General features: G+C 35.0%; 1 protein-coding gene across 1 annotated transcript in view; it reads left to right on the plus strand.

Annotated features, from left to right (window-relative positions):
• Nucleotides 1-5,972: 5,972 nt before the first annotated feature.
• The window catches only part of LOC129727833 (uncharacterized), a 303,501-nt gene continuing 293,292 nt past the window's right edge, over nt 5,973-16,181 (plus strand). The window contains exon 1 of the mRNA XM_055686045.1: nt 5,973-7,108. The gene's annotated coding sequence lies outside the window, so the exon portion shown is untranslated. The remainder of the gene's footprint in view (nt 7,109-16,181) is intronic.

The raw sequence follows: 16,181 nt of genomic DNA on the forward strand, positions 1-16,181 counted from the left end.
CCTTCGGATACTCTGAATAGGAGGAATTGCTCGATGAGGATCCATGCCAAACGCAGGGACAGCTTGCTTTGGTATTAAAAGTAGCCCACCAATGCTTTAGGAATGATTCAAAAACAATAAACTTGGGTTTCTTATTAAGAAGCCAAGGAACGTCAAACGTTTTTAGCCGGACGGGTTTTCTATATTGCATCGTGACGGCAGATGCAAAATGAATTCGTACAGCAATCCAGTAAAAGAACGTCATGAAGGCTATCCGCATCATGCTTCTTCGTAATCGGCTCGGCTGAATATACACGCTGGGAAGCTTATGAATTGTATTCACTGGGACCAGTTTAGTGTTATTGATTTTAAGCTTCTAAAACCAAACCAAACCATTACTACGGGGTATCGACTTCGATTGATGCGAAAAAGCCGAGTACCTCTCAAAAAAGGCCAAAATGCGAGCAGAGGTACGAAAAAGTGATTCTACTGCATGAAAATGTTCTGTTTCATACTGCCAAAGTAGTTAAAACTTACGCTCAAATTGTGGGTCCTACAACATATTCTCCACACGGTGCTCCCACAGACCGTTATTATAAAAAAAATGTACCAAAGAGTCCGAGTACACTAGTCGATTCGTTATGACGTCCAGAATCTACGGTCTAAATTTCAAAATCATCGTACGGTACAGTTTCGAGCAATGCCCTTTTGAAGATCGTAAAGTACAAAAAAGTGACATTAAAATGACGATATACTTATTGTAAAGCACGTTTTTCAACCACTATTCCAAGTATTATATTTCAATACATTAACAATTGGTGGAAATTTTTTTTTGAAAATCCCACAGTGCACAGTGGTCACAATTCGAAAAATTGTGATCGCTTTAGTTTTGAATGTGAAAAATTGATTTTATGTACTCAATGTCTTCAGCAAAATTGTTTCATAGAACAAGGCCTTACTTTTGGCGTTTTACGTTTTTCGAAAATAATATTTTTTCTAATTTTCAATACACCAGATGGCTTTCTTCAGCAAAGTTGTGGAAAAGTTAAAAAAAAAAAAAACAATCGCTAAATACTGCGATGTCCTATTTGTACGTTGAACACTACAAAATAGAGTTTTTTGTGAAACACCCTCCCTAGAATTAGGTTTTTGTCTATAACTTTTTCTGTGATTCTATGCTCAATTCTAATTAAAAACAACGATTTTGAGTATATCTATACTGTATATGAACCCATTATTTTATTTCTTATCTCAAGAAACGATTTTCGGTAACATTTTGCCATTTTTTGAATCATTTTTAGACTCTGTGAAAAATTACTTCCCAAAATCAATTATTATATATTTTTCGTTATATTATCTTCATAATAGTAGTGTGTTTAGTGACTACAGTAACGAGCAACATTTCGGTGTTATCATGTTTCAGAGATGTGTAATAAATAATATAAATTCACGATTTAAGCCTGGTGAATAGATCTAGCGGAGGACAATTGTCAGCTAATTTCCAGGCAATCGATGCTCAAGGAAAAAAAGTTAATTACCTGGTGAATCATGGCTTGTTTACCGATCAGATTTACAACTTGTTTATCAAAATGTCTCCCCGAAACTCACTCGCAAAAGGAAAACGCTTCGAGGATTAAAGTTGATGAAAATCTGATACTTTAATGCCTTCTTGAACGTATTTGGGAATCTTAAATCGCCGTTGATGCTCATTAGAAGACCAGAAAGTCAAGATGTTCGCAAATTATAACTATTCCATTGTATTGTATTGTACAGTGATTGGTTCCATGAATAGTTCGTGCCTCACGTTCGTGAGCTTCTTGCTCAGGAAAAATCTCCCCCTTAAAGTAGTTTTATTAACCCATTCCCCGCGGATGATGCCATATGTAGAAGCCACAAATAACAGATTTCAAACCAACACCTCGAATTTTCGAAGGCACAAGACTCGGTAAAAGTTAATGCGTTAGCTGTGAAAACGCTATTTCATGTGAAACAGACTTACAATAGCGTTTTCACAGAAAACGCATCAACTGTTCCTGTTGTTTTGTGCTTTCGAAATTTCGAAGTGGTGCACACTGTTTCCAAAGCTGCAAAAACGTGATCGAAATTATTTTGACCCAAAAACATTGATTTACGAGCCGTTACGACTTCAGAAAAGTTGTTCCATTAATTATTATATATGTTATAGAAGTTACAATTCTATGATTAATTCACTCAATAGTGAGAAACGAGTTTTAGTTTTCTCATTTTGGAATATAAAAATCCACTTTGTTCGGCAAAGTTGTAGCAAATTTTAAAAGAAACAACTTTGTTGAAGACATCATACTTCTATCTATTTATTTAAATGGACTTTTGTGGAGTTTTCTATAAATTGCTATTAAAAATCTTTTTTTTGCTATTTATCTTTTTATAGTGATTTTCTACAATTTTCGAATGTTCTACAAAATTATTTGTCACAACAAAACAAACAATATCTCCGAAGAAAGTTTATTTTTATCTTACATATATTTTTGGTTTTTGACGATTTTTACTAGAATAATGGACTTATTTACACTAATTACTCTGAACTCAAAAAATAATGATTTTGGAGTAATAGTGCCTTCGGTAAAGTTGTTCTCTTAATTATTCTCCATTTTGTAGGAGTTATAATTTTGTAGTTATTATACCCAAAAGTGAGAAATGAGTTTTATTTTTCTCATTTTTGCATATAAATATCCACTTTGCTGAGTAAAGTTGAAGCACATTTTGGAAGAAACAACTTTTTCGAAGACACTATACTTGTATCTGGTCATTTAAATGAACTATTGTGAAGTTTTCTCTAGAATGCCCCTTAAAATCATTTTTTTAATATAACTTTTTATAGTGATTTTCTAAAATTTTTCAATGTTCTACAATGTTGTTAACTACAATAAAACACACAAGTTCACCCAAGTAAGTTCATTTTTATCTCTCAAGTTTATTTAGTTATTAAAGATTTTTATTAATATAATGCATTGTTACAATAAAAATAAAAATAAAAAAAGGCAGATAGAAGTATGGTACCTTTAAGAAAGTTGTTTCTTATAAAATGTGCAACAATTTTGCCGAACAAAGTAAATTTTTATATGCAAAAATGAAAAAAGTAAAATTCGCTTCTCACTGTTGAGTGAATTGCAGCTTCTATAAAATAGAGCTTCTATAAAATAGAGAATAATTAATGTATAAACTTTCCTGAGGGCCCAATGGCTCTAAAATTTAGTTTTTTGGGTCGTTTTTGCAGCTTTGAAAACAGTGTGTGGTGGCTCGAAATCGGCCACTTGTGGCTTTAACACCGTTTTACCTTAACGACAGGATGATCCAAGCTTTTTTTCTACCCTCGAATGTTACATGCATTGATTGTTCAAGCGATAGACCAAGGAGTAATTCAAAATAGTTCTGAAATCTCTAATAATTTATCTAACGTAAAATATTAGAAACGCTAATTATGTTGAGTTCGAAAACTATAAATAACTCACTGAAAACAATCAAATAAAAAATGTGGTATTTTTACTTTTCCAGTCTTGGCAAATAAACAAAATAATCAACTTATAGAAAAAGATTGTCTCCCGGCTGGTCTCGAGGTACGATGCTGGCCTAACAAGCCAGTCGTAGGTCGTAGGTTCGAGTCTGGGCTCGGGAGAGACTGTTAGTGTCAGTAGGATCGTAGCGCCGGCTCCGCAATTGTCCTGTACACTGAACAGTTGGCTGTGAAGTCTGTGTAGAACAAACAGAAGGTCAGGTTTTGAATCGCAATGTAGCACCAAGGCTTTGCTTTTTTCTTATAGAAGAAAATGAAGTTCCTCTGGCCACACATTTTCGCTTCGGAATCCGATCCACTAATAATAATACCAGAACTGAAGGAAGAACGTACTAGCCACTGAGAACTTTCTGACAGTCAAATTTATATGTTGTAATTGAACAATCAGTGAGTTTGGATGAGAGAGATGCTGGTAACAAATAGGATTGTAAATAAATCGATGGAAGTAGAAACAGGCAGTAGTGGCATAGAAAATATTGACCTAATATATTCCACCGAACAAAACCTTCACAAAACAGGCTTCAATAGCAGTGTTCGTAATTAATCTAAATCTTATCCAGGATGATTTTTGAAATATTAGCGAACCTGTGAAAACGTTTTCTAAGCAATATTTTAAAATTTTCTGCTTTTCAGAAACGGTTTTTAGGAGATTTTGCTCCTAAAGCGAAATATTATGCAAAGAAAAACGCGAGTTTTCTGTAATGATAATTTTTGAGTCAAGTCTTCAAAACAATAATTAAACTAACTGAATTTTTATTCGAGTTAATATGTCGCTCGCCGCAAAAGACTTTTCTACGATTCCACTCTGAATATGTGTTCATTTGAAACGCTTGATTTTTTTCCTACAATTTGTTCAAACTTTTCTAGTAACTTAGCAATACATATTAGAACATTTTTTTTTGGGTTTTGTTAAGTTAAGTATGGAATCATTTTGTTTTCTTTTGATAAAGTTGTTTCAAAACCGAATTAGCTTTCAATTTATTTTTTCGACAATCTCTGCCTTTAGAAGGTATTCAAGCGGTTTAAGGGGTTATATACCTTTTTGGTCGAGAAAAATGAGGGAAGGTTGAATTTATTTTTGAGTGCTTAGCACCATTTTTATTGCATCAAAGTTGTATTTTTCTGAAAGTACAGTTTATCAACAACAAGAAAATACGTTTAATTTTGAGATATACCAATTATTACTGGAGTAATGGCCGTTTCTTCGAAACGCTATTTTTTTGCAGAGGCTTGCGGTGATCCTGATAGAGACCCAGCGGATCAACCGAAATCAAAAAACTCATATTATTTCATTATTTTAGAAGTGTGCCGGGTCCTTGAACGATCGCTTTTATGAGTATTTTGTTTTCAGTGCAAACGGGAACGTTTTTCCCAAAAAATGCACGTTTTGAGCGCAAAAAAATGCATTAAAAATTTTTTTGCGGCAAAATGTAACTGTATGTTTCAAAAAGCGATCGTTCAAGGACCGGCGAATTTTATAACGAAAATTTAAAAAAAAGATGAAGGAAATCGGTTCAGTAGTTTTCCCGCAATCAGGATCACGGCAAAGTCATTTTCCGCAAAAAAAAACTATTCCGAGATAATCGCGTGTAAAGTTTCAAGTTTAGCTTATGCGGCCGTGGTGAGGCGCGTTGCAAATCGCTCTAACTTTCTTCCTATTGCTCAGATCTTTATGAAAATTTGTGGAAATGTTCTCAAGATGTTGTATTTGAAGATAATGTAATAAATTTATTTCCGCTTTTTATGAAAACTAAAAAGGTATATAACCCCTTAAGCTACATTTGGAATCATTCATCTTCTATCCTTGGCTAATGTTCAGAATTGTTTTGTCAGCTCTTCTAAGCTTATTTTCTATCTAAATAGTGCGAAACAACAGTAGAGAATGAATTTGGTTTTGTAATTCGTATATTCATCTTAAGAATAAAATTTATCAAAAAAAATTATTTCAGTCAGAAGTCTCCATAAAATGTGCAAATTGCATCCAAAAAAAATGCTACTAAACAAAATTGAAAAGCAGAGAACAAAACCAATAAGCCGATTCGGGAACCATCGAACGCGAAACCTAGCATCAAGAAAGGAAAATCAACTGAATCCTTCCTGAAAACCTCACTCCCTCAGAGCCATCTTTCGTAATACCCTCGAAAACAACCAAAAAATTCCAATCCATTTCACTACTACTACCCTCAAAGGCGACCAGCTGATTGGCCGAATAAACCCGACCGCTCCCGATCGCAACCAAAACAAATAGGGGAAACGAGAGACCGAGTGTGCGCATCCTTTTTCACAGCAAACCGAACGCAACCCTCCGTTTTTCTCTCGGAAGCGGTGGCGGCCAAGATGCGACTTGGCCGACTGCTTGTGCATTTCGCAGTTGACTCTACACAGTGGTAGCGGATGCGAACTGAACATGCGTCTATCTGCTTCTGAAGAGCTAACAATCAGCTAGTAAGTGGCAGTGGCGGTGGGTGGTTTTTGGTCCTCGACGACAGATCGTGTTCTTTCGGGTGCATGCTGTGGGTGGTTGGGTGGCTGTACCCAAGCTAACCTCGGTGGCGGCTTGTCCATCGGAATAGCGGACAGTTTTGCTCGGTATTTCGTACGGATCGGACGCATAACGAAGGGCTTGCAACCGGAAATCGGTACGACGGAATATTGTAAAACGTTTGAGTACTTGGTTTGGTTTTTCTTTTCGTTGTTGTTACGCACCAGCGTGTGGATTACGCGGCTCAGTGCCTGACGGCAACAGTTTATTGTCTAGTTGTTGTGAGACCCCGACTGTGTCGGTTATGGTCTACGGCTGCGGTCACAATGGTGTGAAGCACATTCCTCAGCCTGAATATATACAGTGGCGGAAACGATTTATAGGATGATTCAAATTGCCAAACCTGTGCTACCGTTACTGAATTAGGGTTTTGGGTAAATGAAGTGAAGTTACGGTTGTTTATGTGTGACCACAATTCGGTTGGTCAGTGTTGTTTTTTTTTTCGTACGGTCTGTCGTTTTATGCAGTGATTTTTCAACGTGGTGACCAGTGAATTGATGCGACTCGGGTCAACAGTCAAGGCCAGTGAAGCGTGCAAAGCCGGAATCTACCAGTAGAAAGAAATAAAACGCAAAATTGACAGCGTAGATTGCTCCGGCATAATTTTCTCGTGGGAGATTGTAAACGGCGTATTAATATATTGCTGCTGCCTGAAGCGTTAAACTACGTTTGATGAATTTTCCAAGAACAGCAGTTGAAGAGAACTGATGAAAATTTGGAACTTCGTCAGCCCTAGATTCTTCTCCTGTCGTAAAAGTTAAGAAGCGAAGCGGCAAATTACGAAAATTTAATAATTGATGTGCACGAAACGGTAAACAGTGGTCGTATGTACGGAACGAGTAAGAGTGTAGGAAAATACGGCTACTGTCAGAAGAATTTACTGCTTAGCTAAATACCAAATGAGTGAAAGATAAAGTTCGAAATACTAACCCAGCCCGGATTTGATGTTTATGCTAAACGGTAGCAGGTGATGAACATGAAACCGGTGTAGGAGAAGCCTCATTTTGAATGTTTAGTTCGTCTGTTTTTCTACGGTAAGTGGTTTGTGAATTGAAAAGGCAGTAAGAGCAGTGATCGAAGACTTGAAAGTGATTGAAACTGGTTGTTGAAAATTCTTATGTTTCATACCATTGAAACATCTAACATAATTTGGAACGCCTTTAGTTAGGTGCAATCCATGTTTTTCAACGTGACTCTAGTTCGAATGGTATGCTTGTATCCATAATTCAATTATGATCAACAAAGCAAAATTGCTCGATGTCAGAGTCGAATCGCTTTGATTTCATACATTTTTTCATATTCGTTGCTTTTATTTGATATCAATGCATTGAAATGGATAAAATCCTGCGGCCATATTGTCTTTCCCATCAATGTTATTGATACAGTTTCAAATACTGTAAATTCTTCGAACGCAGTCGCACGATTTAAATTTGAATTCATGATACAATCGAAAGTAACCAAGGTGCATGGGATGAGTATATATAGATACATATATTTTTTCGACCCACAACAAAAACAATCAACGATAAAAAAATCTTTCGCTAGATTTATCAAAAGCAATGTTTTCATTCCAAAACGACGGAAACAGTTTTAGTTCTGACATGATGATTATAAGGGTATTCACATTTTTTCTTTAGAAACTTAAGTGAAATTTTGCTTCCGCCAAATTAAAGGTGAATGTAGATGGCGACCGTGTACACTGCTTTTATATAAGTAGTAAACGGTGAGACCGTCTCTTCTCATCTGCATTGTAGTGGAAAGAGCCAGAAACGAGCAAATTTGGATCGCGTATAACTAACGCATGATTAATTAAACGTTTTGAACAAAAACGGAGTTGAAACATACTACCAATAACCGAGTTATTTATAAAAATCATGTAAATTCCGAAATTGGAGTAAATATCGCCTAAAAAGCGGTTTGGTGTATATTCGTTTATTCTTTTTTTTATTTTTGTAACACTAATATTTCCAGTGCTGACGCTCTTTCAATAAAACCTGACAAATTTATATTAGTTTTAAATGATTATAAGAATTATCAATTGAAAATTAGAGTTCCGTCAATCTTCTGGGTAAGTAATTTATTCTGCTTTTATTTTGCGTACTTTTAGTGAAATTAAAAATTTCCCTTCTTCAGGAAAGTATTCAAGTATTTTATCCCTAGCACCCTTATAGATAACACATTTCTTTCTTTATTTTGTTCCAGTTCTTAATAGGTATTTGAAAATTAAATGTATGATTTTTATATTTTTGACTGTTATCGATATAATGGCTTTCGTTATTTTTAATCAGACTAACTCGAAGTCATCAAGACTTTTACAAATATCGCTGTTATGGCCACATAAGTCTATCCTATCTATCAGTGCTATTTCCATTATAGGATGGAGAAAAATAATTTTCTTTATTTGATGTAATTCCCATACAAAAAATAAGGTGTTGAAACACATTTTTAGCTTCAACAATTACAAACTGAATTTCATTTCATATGAATTCTATAAGTATATGTGAACTATTCCATGCAACATACGGAAATGATTTTGATCGATCTTTCTTGTTTAGGCTGAAGCTTTACACATATGTATCTATAGGCAATAGATGTCAATATAAACAATTAGTGTTCTTTCAATCACGATTAATTTTTGGAAAAGAATTAGGTTAAAAGGGTGCCTTCGGCAGACACACAAAGGTCTTTTTTTTCGTGGGGAATACGTTCTAAATTTGTATAGGACCCAGGGGCGGATTAACGCGTAGGCGAAGCAGGCGGTAGCCTGCTCGTCAATCATCGAGGGGCGGCAAACAGACGGCTAAAGCAGGTATTAGACGACGCAAATATTTGCTATTTTTGGTACGATTTTTATTTGCACAAAATAAAATCTGTATTGAAAAATAGCAAATATTTGCTTCGTCTAATACCTGCTTAATGCGTGTGCTTATTTTTTAGGCGACGAGGAAATTTTTTCTCTCGCTAGCAGGATTTTCATTCACGTGCGACGCGACCAGGCATGTACCATACAATAGACCATTTTACGAACTGACAGGTGTCACGGATCCTGCTGATATTGTTGTTGCTTTTACGTGCGTTATGTCAGCGGTTCCGAGCTTTTTGTCAAAATTTCATTCATGAATTGAGTTCAGAAACTTCTCGTAAAATGGTCTATTTGCAGGATGCGCAAGGTGATGTCTTGTCGCTTTACGAACTACATACTTGATAGAGCTCGTGACACTTTATCGTGAACCAAAGTAATATTTTACTAAAAGTTATATATTGGGGAAAGTCGTTTGTTTTCAGAGCTTCGAGCTTAGTGATATAGAACTTTTCAATGCAAATATCGCGCATTCACACAAATAACTACATCCACATTTTCATATACTAACCTTGTACTAACACTCCACATGCCACAGTCTTCTTGCAAAATGCCTCAAAGCGGTCAAAGTTTCACTTTTTCTGCCGATTAAAAATGCATGGGTAGTTCGTAATATGTTCGATATTGAAAAAAAATGGTCCTAGAAATGCATGAAACGTCGAGGTCTGGTATAATCTCTTAAACTTATTATCTTAAACTTTTTTTTTAAAAATCAATCCGTTCCATGCAGCATACAATCCCTCAATCTTGTTGTTAACGATGGTGCCAAGTCATGTTTTGATGCAGTAGACTTTTTCAGTGTCGTGCAAGGAATTTTCATTTTTTTTTTCAGTGAGAACGGAAAGCGACGATTTGCGTAGAATTATCTCACGACCATTTTGAACGGTGAAATGATTCCACGAAGATGCCATAAGTCTTAAAGTTGATTGATTTGTGATCTAATGGTAAATATTGGATTTATTCTAGAGTGACGAAACGAATCAGAATTTGATCCGTGCCTTAAAGCGGTCAAATTTTCATTTTTTTGCTCGATAAAAAAAATGCAAACTATTTCAGGAAATTTTCGATGCCGAAAAAAAACATTTCTTTTTTGATGCCGAATGTTTTAGAAATGCAGAACACGTCAAGATCTGGTGTTATCTAAAAAAACGGAAAAAACGACTTTCTGGGACTTAGAGATTTTTGAGCTAGGGAACAATCTCATTTCACTTGTCCTATTCCTAATTTCACTTCACTGTCAATCTCACTCCACGCAGGTGATTTTTGTCACCTCACTTGAGGTGGAATCGGGAATAGGTCTAAAAAAGTGAAGTGAGCGTGAGAGTGAAATATATTTCCCCGTGAAGTGACTCCCGTAATAAGCACCATTACTTCTCTTACGGTAAAGCCTCTGAGTGGAACGCGTTGGGAAAGTCGAAATGATGCTGTCACTCCCTTAAGGTTTAATAAAGGAGAAATTTAGTATGCGAAAATCTAAAGCAAGATGCGAATGCAAGAAATACTGCAAAAAGCATATTCCGCATATCTGAAACTTATTTGAATTGATCGTTATTTTGATCTTTGAGAATAAATCTTGTGGTACGTCTGTATGACTGTGGTAGGACTACGTATAATCGTATGACTGCATATCTATTCTTTCGCATTCGCAGCAGTCCAAATAAAATGTGGAAAAAACCTGAAAATATGCAATAGGTAGATTGGGGTACAAATCATTCGAATACATAGGAAAAAATTGACATTCGAATTTAATTCAGCGGTAGGGCTTAAAAGTTTCGTCTTCTCGAAAAAAGTCCCCATGTAAAGTTCGAGCTATTCGGGAAAACAAATTAAAGCGGTTAAAGTGTCTTATATTAGACCGATGAAAAAATTTGCAGGTAGTAGACATTTGGCATCAAAAGACGGCAAAAAAAAGCAATCCATTAACTGAACCTTATTAAAAACAAGCTAAGCTTTGGTATTCTTTTCTAAATATTTCATGAGCTTACTGTGGACCAGTGGTGTAGCCAGAATTTCCTTCTAGAGGCAATTTCGATAGAAAATGTAAATTATGAGAATATTGAAGAAAAAAGGCAAATTGAGAGGAAGCAACCCAAATCAATTACTGTTATGTAGCAAAACGGGATTAAACAAGCAGTGCAGTGGTTTGGAGTGGTTTAGCGTGCTCGAAAAATCTCCGATGAACGCTCCGATTGAGTAGAATTCGCCACCGCACCAAGTAGACCATCTACAAGACACTGATCAGACCGGTAGTTCTCTACGGTCATAAGACATGGACCGGAGGACCAACACACCCTTGCAGTTTTCGAGTGGAAGGTGTTGCGTACCATTTTCGGTGTACTGCAGGTGGAGAACGTAATGGAACGACGAACGAACCACGAACTGCATAAGCTGGTAGGGGAGCAATCTATCGTCCACAACGCTAAAATTTACAAGGTACAAGGGCCTGTCTTAAGTATGTCGGACGACAGCCCGGTAAGGATGGTTCCATTCCAATACGTCAACTACGAGACAGAAAGGTGCGAGCGTGTAAGGGAGATCGATCAGGTGGAAGACGATCTACGGAGCCTACGCAGACTGAAGCGAACTCTGTAACCTTGAGGTTACGAGCTCCCCTTGTGGTTTTGAAAAGTACAGGAGGACGAAAACTAAATCTACAGTTTAGTGAACATGATTGTATTCAATGACAAGCGACCTTACATTTTCCAGTTCGCGGATTAGCACTTGGTGCGGCTTATTATTTTTTTAGAGGTTTCTAAGTTATGATTTGATCAACATTTATTTATTCACCTTTTGCAGACGCCTTTGTGAGAGTTTCTTCATCGAATAAAATTCATATTGAGTGGCAAATGTTGGAAATTGGAGTCAAAAGAATGCTATTTTTGCGTTTTGAGCTGTAAATGCTCATAAAAGTTTTCATCAAAAGTAAAACATTTATCAATTATTGTTTAATTTGAAAATTTGAAGAGTGCAGTTAGGTGGATAGATAAAATGTGTAACAATTGTTTGATATAATGTTCAACATTGTTGCTTTACTGCTTAAGCCCTATTTAGAGTTCCAAGCGAAGTGAAAATCTCATACAAAATGTTCATTTTTTCACGCTCGTGAAAAATGCAACCTGCCAAAATTTCACTTCGCTTGGAACTGTAAACAAATTCGATCCAGCGAAATCGAAGGTTGTGGATCTCATCTTTTTTCACTGGGGTTTACTTTTTTCACGCATGCAAGCGAAAACTTGCGTGCGTTTATATTCTGTCAGTGGCTACCAATTTTTATTTCGCTCGGAGTGTTAACTCGTGAATTTCGCTTCATTTAAACTGTAAACTGCAGGCTAGTGAAATACCTGCGTGTTCCACAAACGGGTTTTCACGACAGATTTCGCAAGCGAAAGTTTACGCTTTTTCACTTGTCAAATTTTTAACTTCGCTTGGAACTGTAAACAATGCCTTAATGGTGGAAAAAGGTGAAAAGTTACAAGGTCAAACTTTCCCATACATTTCCCTCGTTATTAGCTTGCTTCCCGAGCACAGATAACAATAACATGGACGTAATAAATTCCACTACCTACATTTGGGTGCCAGGCAAAATGGTCATCTCGAATTTCAAAAAAAAAAAAAAAGATTACATTATGTTTCATTAGGGTGGTTCATTTATTCGGCATAGGGTGGTTCATATTATTGTGAAAAATCAGTATAAAATAAAAAAAAGCACGTTTGATTGATGTGACGTTTTCGACAAAGTTGTAGATAATAATCCTGTCTTTTCAAAAAAATTACACTCAAAAAATTATTCATTCAGGAGTTAGAAGAAAGATTAAAAATTAATTATTCAAAAGGGCTCATTTTTTAAAAAACTTTATTTTTTTAATAAAACCTACGAAAGATTACCAAAACAATGAAACCAGTCTGATCATATAGAAATTAAGAAAAATAAATTCTAATTTTTTGAATAAAAAAAAATTTAAAAAAATAATATTTTCAATTATTTTTTTTTGAAAGGCATATTTTTTTGGAAGGACAAAATATTATCTACAACTTTGCCGAAGACACTATGCCGTTTCAACTGTAGACATATTTTTAATTTCCAAAAGGAATCAAGAATATTTCTACAGCCAAAACGGTTTATTTGATTGGCATAGTGTATATGGAAAAGCTGTAAATAATAACTTCGATCCTCCAAAAAAATGTACCCTGTGAAAAAAACAAATTTAAAATATATAACTTTTTTTCTTCAGGTAAACTTTCAAGGTTTTTATAAAAAAAATTAGTTTTTTTAAATGGGCTGTTTTCGATAATTAATTTCTAACCTTCTTTTTTTTTTTTTTCTTCAAACTAGTAATTTGTTTTTAGAGTGTATATTTTTTTGAAAATCAAAACTATTATCTACAACTTTGCCGAAGGTGTCACACTGCTCAAACGAACCGTGTTGGCTCTAAAAAATTTTGTAATCATCAATACCTATCCGAAATAGCATTTTCCAATAGCTTCTCAAAAATGAGTTGGTTTCAATAAATTAAACCAATAGCACAAAATTGCATCTTTTGCCTATAAAAACGTCTATGCAAAGTTTCAGCCAATGGGCACGTTCACGTTCTGATGATGTAAACTTGACAGAAAATGTATGGTCGAACTGTCAAAACGACGCAAAAGTCTTTTGTTCGATTATATAAGCCAGAGCACTGTATGTTCAATCAAGTGTTGGCAAAGGAGATTATTGTGGTTAATAAAACGAATAAATTGTCTGGTACAACATTCGAAAGACGAGTTCAAGTGTCTTAGAGAGTAGATTTTTCAAACAAAGTAATATAACATATTCCATCAGTTTCCACCGCTTCATTTAAAAGTTTAAGACACTTGGAATCGAAAACATTTTTCAAATATTAAAATTCCATGTACCTCCTGTGTGTGATTTCGCAAATGACATGAAAGCATTCAACCTTTCTTACGAGACACAATCTTAATTTTGGTTGAGATAATTTTTGCACAGAGTAGTTTGATACATTTTGTAAATTTGTTCTGTAATTTTTTGCCATTTTACTTATAATTTTTCCAATTCAACATTGCCACCCTGACGACAATGATTTAACAAATATTATATTTTGAGGAATATTTCTATTGGTATTCAGTGAAAAGTGATTTTTTCATTTTATTCTCATTTTCACACAATATTATGAACCACCCTATGTCGAATAAATGAACCACCCTAATGAAACATAATGTATTCGATGCTAGTTATAGTGTATATCATTATACAAGCTATTTCGATAGACTAGTGATGTATTTCCACAAATAAGTTCTAAACATTTTGAACTCCGCCTTCCACAATTAAAAAAACGACTAAGTCCCAGAGAGTAAATTTTTGCAAAAAATTTTTTTTACAGATGACACCAATTCTCTACGTTTCATGCGTTTTCAAGTCATTTGGCATCAAAAAAAAATTTTCGAAAACTGAAATTTCACGTACCCCCCCCCCCTTGGGTGATTTTTCGGTTTTCAAAAAAGCCAAACTTCAATCGCTTTGCGCCCCCCATTTTAAGTCCGATTGAGCTGAAATTTTGCACAGGGTGTTTTTTCGAGCAGGTGAACATTTTGTACAGGTTTTTTTTTTTGAAATTTTCTGGTCACTTTTTTTCCATACGATGATTGGCGCCCTAGCCTACATATTTTGACTCAACAAAGTGTTTTGGTTTGTATGTCCTTCTCTAAGCTGCGTGACCACGCCCTAATGGCAAAAATCTGCTCTGAACTCGATACAAAAGACTGCGTGTAGAAAATTCAGCTTCAGTTTAGTTTGTTACACAATAGCGAGTGCAGTGCAGCTGTTAAAGGTACGCGACATTGAGAAACGAGAGCTGCATACGTGTCAACTTCCAGGCACTGCGGAGCATGTTACCTTTATTTTGCATACGGCAGCAACAGTTACCATCGTTCGCTGTAGGATATTTTGCTGGCACAGCTACTGGAAGGCACAGCGGAGAGCAAATTTCATTATGCGCGGCCAAGAAAAATATTCAAAGCTACCGTTGGTACGATTATCAGCGTTCTGTAGCACAAATTTCTAACTGAAGATTATGGTATCGGTTCTTTTCAGAACTATAGATGCTTGAAGATAAGAGTTATGAGAATTTTCGCAACTACTACTAGTGTAAAATTTTCATGTATTCATGCATCGTTAGTTTTACAATAACGACCATCAAAAATAAACGGTAGTGTTGCCTATGAACAGTTTAGCGCAGCATATAATATATACATTTAGTCCTACGTCACCATTTCATACAACCCCTAGGGCTGTATACCTTGTAGTATTTTGAATATTTCATGAATTTACTGTAGTCCAAGGATCGATCAGATTCTTCATCGAATAAAATTCATATTGAGTGGCAAATGTTGGAAATTGGAGTCAAAAGAATGCTATTTTTGCGTTTTGAGCTATAAATGCTCATGAAATTTTTCATCAAAGGTAAAGCATTTATCAATTATTGTTAAACTGAAAAGTTAGGAGAGTGCAATAACTCTCTCATCTGTATTTCTAAAATGCTTACAATCTCACAAGCCGCTTTTATATGACATCAGTTATTGACATGTTTTCTATCGTGAGTATTTTTTTTTTTTCAAAATTCTTTCAAAGTCAGTTTATTTGTTCTGAACTAATTTGAGAAGTTTCAAATTTAACTTTTAAAAAGGTTATTTTCTATACCCTGACATTGTTACCAAAAGTTTTCAAATAACCTGAAGTTAATAAATTGCAAGGGAAAAATGACCTTTTTTGTTCCAATCTAAGCGTCTTTGTTATTTTCTTATTTTCCTAGCTTAAAAATATTGGATTACAAATATTTTCAAAAATGTGAAAAAAAACCATGTGCAACTCAACCTTCAAAAACTAATTTTGTCTCACATAACTCTATCCTGAACCTGTTACCGAAAAACTAAGAAAAAATAAATTTTTTTTTTTAAGTGTTTAAAATTTTACCTAATGTATATTTTTCAGTAAAAAAACAAGGCATTATCAATTCCCTACAATTTATTTTCAGTTAGTTTCCCGAATGTTTCTGAGCATTGAATACGTTTTCTTATAAAATTACTCTTGAGTCTAAAATTTTTTTTTTCATGTGAAAACTATTGTTTGGTAAAACAAACGCACACGTATAAAGTTTCATCAAAATCAAAAATGGTCGAATTTTTTTTTGCATGTTTTCAAATTATTTAGTATGGATTTACATTATTGAAGCATTGTACCAAGATAAATGTCT

This window comes from Wyeomyia smithii, chromosome 3 (genome assembly GCF_029784165.1).
Source record: "Wyeomyia smithii strain HCP4-BCI-WySm-NY-G18 chromosome 3, ASM2978416v1, whole genome shotgun sequence".
In the NCBI taxonomy this organism is placed as follows: Eukaryota; Metazoa; Arthropoda; class Insecta; order Diptera; family Culicidae; genus Wyeomyia; species Wyeomyia smithii.